Genomic DNA, 3,102 nt, shown 5'->3' with positions numbered 1-3,102 from the left:
GATCCGCTATTGGACATGGAAAATAGAAATACTTTTTCTTGGTTAAAGGAACAGACAATTGGATCGATTTTCGTATCGATTATAAAAACTCATGGGAAGCAACTGGACAAATTGTCCGCAATTGGACATGGAAAATAGAAATACTTTTTTGTGGTTCGATGCCTCTCTTTTAAGAGGTGTGAAGCTAGAATATTTTTCCATTATCTAAAAAACACGAAAGGAAGAAAGGAATAGAAAGAAACAACTATGATATTTTTTACTTAAAAGAAACTTTCTATGATTTTTATAACATTAAGTATCATTTGCTATTTTAAAATGTACATTTATTCCAGAAAAAATATTTGGATTTTTTGAAAAAAATATTTCTATATTTTGTATCTCTACTCCTAATGGACGACTTGGTGAATAGTCTCCGCGATTCGCTGGTTTTTTTCATCATCCTTCCACCTCCGGTTTTTTTCGTCATCCTCCCACCTGGGTTAACTCGCAACCATCCCGCGAAAAAAACCCATGCCAAAAAAAACCTACGATCGATGCCTCGTGTCCACAGCAGATTGTTCTCGGCCGCCAACCATCCCTTCGCACGCCCGATCCACCCCTTCGCCCCCGCTGGACATCCATCCCTGTGCCGCGACCGATCCTAACTTTCGCCGTCTCCCTCGCACATCAAAGCCGCCGCCCGTCCATCGTACGATCTGCTTCAGGATCGCTTCAGGAGACGGCAATCTAATTCAGGATCGCTTCAGGAGACGGCGCCGCGTTCCCTCTGGTCCATGGCCTCGACCAGGTACGAATCCCTCCTCCACTTCTCCTGGTTTGGTTATTTCCGCATCTTGATCTGATTCGGGCGTGTGTGCAGTTTGCTATGATCTGGCAACGGGGATGCAAGGAGAAGCTGCTGCGGTTTCAAGGGGCCGTGAGGATGCCCACCATGAAGGCATGTCTGGGATGATGGAGGTGATATCGGCCAGGTCCCGTTGCCGTCGACTGGCGGCGGCCACCGTGTCCTCTTCCATGGCGTCGGCGGGGCCTTCCCCTGCCAAGCGCAGCGGCTCCTTGGCTAGATCACCGTCGCACACCTCGCCGGCGTGGTCGGCAAGATCTGCATCTCGATCCTCGCCACTCTCCGTCCTCTTGCAGGTAATAGGCTTTCCGCCCCCTCTTTTATCTCCGGCGTTCTCGTGTGCACGGATTGTGAGCGTGAAGGAATATTTCTCTTCTATTTCATGGTGTTGTTGTGCTCCTTCTGCCTTCACATTGCACATATATAGATTCTTCAAAGGAATTGGATGCTGATAATATCAACTTAGTTCCCTCACTTTGAATTGATTGCTCCAAACAATATATCTCTGGTTGACAGTCATGGCCTATTATTATTGTTCTTAATTTACAACACTCTGTGCTGTATTGTCCAATCATGGTCCAAACTTAAACCTTGGCTGTGGATTCATTGTATGTACCATATGTTGTTCATAGCTACAAAATTGCAATCTCTTGAAAATGTTCATGAACACAGTCATTTTTTTGTCACATAACCCATATGCTGATGATAAAGTTTGTTGTATGAGCTTGTGGCATACTGATCCGACAGGGGGCAGGTATGCATTCAGATGTTGCAGCTCTAAGGAAGGGTAGTATATGGCACATGGCATCGTGGGTTGTTCGACAAGAAGTGTTTTGGGCATATTCGAAAGGCAATCTTGTGAAAACTGTACATCGATTTTCTTATTCCGCCATCAGCTTCTATTGATATGAGTGATACAAAAAGTTCAGCATGAATTTTAGTATGTTAACTTGCAAGATTTCTCGTGGCTATGTTTTTTTGTTATAGGTTTATAAATTTCGAAATATAGTTGCAGCTTCACGGAATGGACGGCCCAAATTATGTTAGTGTCTATATGTTTACTTGGTGGTGGTCTAGCGTGAGTGACACCTGCATCTGTAACTTACCCATTGGATGTTGTTCGAAATCACCTGACAACACAGGTGATGCTTTTCTTCCTTTTGTGATTTGTGAATAACACTAAGCCAACCAATCAATCAATATAACTTCCAGTTAGAACTTAGAGCATCTTTACCTAACGCTTTCATGCAATGCAGCTTTACAGACCAAAGGAACAAGTTTTAGTAAGCTAAACTTTCATGTCTATAAAATTCTGCAGAAAACCACTAGGTATTACAAGGGCATCTTTCACACGTTGTCTACAATTTGTAGAGAAGAGAGTGGTAGAGGATTGTATAAAGGCCTTTGGTCCACCTTATTGGTAAGCCGTATGCTTCTACTGAGAATTGTTTTTTAGTTGACTTCCCAATAACTTTTATGAGTTACAGGGAGTTGGACCTGATATATCAATCAACGTTTATTTATATGAAGCCTTGAGGTCTCATTGGCAAATGGAAAGTTGAATGTCAAACTGTGCGACCAATGATTTGCTATGGTACCTCCCTCTTCTCTCTTCTATGAACCCTATAACACACGTCTCAAATCTTAATTTCTTTTATCCTATTGCAGGTTAATTCTAGTTGGGTGTGTTAACCTACAGTAATCAATCAAGTCAACAAATATAACAATGATACTTTGTCTTCTGATTTTTGGTGGTGATTTTTTTTGTGACTGAACTAACAGGAGCTGAAGCATGTGTTCTTATTTTTTATATGACTAGGTGCATATGAACTGAAGCTCCATAATTTTCTTTTTAAGTCGACATTGGTGGCAACCAATACAATTAGCGTTATTTACAACCAATGAAGTCTTATAATTTTCTTTCTTAGAAATATACAGTGACACTGACTATCATTTAGTAGCTCTACAGGCACTAGCCAAAAACAATAATGTTTATTTATTTAACCACCAAATAGAACAATAGGTTATTCTGCATTATGGGTACACAAATCACAATACTATATTTCAGCTGTAGAAATCTGTGTGGATGCCTGCTGATATTTTAAGCCTACATATTGCCGATTTGGTTTGAGGAATGCTTAAAGCATAATTTACTTCCTAATGTGCAAATAGCAGTATCATTTTTTGTCAAGAAACTGAGAAGACGGAAGAGAGTTGGTGTTGTCAGTGTGGTGAGCCTATGCGGCAACCACAAGGCT

The 3,102-nt window shown here is 41.3% G+C and overlaps 1 long non-coding RNA gene across 3 annotated transcripts; it reads left to right on the top strand.

Moving 5' to 3' along the window:
• The first annotated feature begins 573 nt into the window (after positions 1-573).
• LOC125507777 lies at positions 574-2,746 on the top strand. 3 transcript variants are annotated; one of them, XR_007282988.1, is made up of 6 exons: positions 574-787; positions 860-1,140; positions 1,611-1,986; positions 2,163-2,264; positions 2,332-2,438; positions 2,513-2,746. It is a non-coding gene; the product is annotated as an uncharacterized LOC125507777 (long non-coding RNA). The 3 variants fall into 3 exon arrangements; XR_007282986.1 differs by having other exon boundaries at positions 575-787; positions 1,592-1,986; XR_007282985.1 differs by having other exon boundaries at positions 581-787; positions 1,832-1,986.
• Positions 2,747-3,102: the final 356 nt, after the last annotated feature.

The sequence above is a fragment of the Triticum urartu genome, chromosome 5, assembly GCF_003073215.2.
Source record: "Triticum urartu cultivar G1812 chromosome 5, Tu2.1, whole genome shotgun sequence".
NCBI lineage: Eukaryota > Viridiplantae > Streptophyta > Magnoliopsida > Poales > Poaceae > Triticum > Triticum urartu.
Note: the sequence above shows the minus strand (reverse complement) of the source record. Positions and strands in the feature narration are given on the sequence as shown.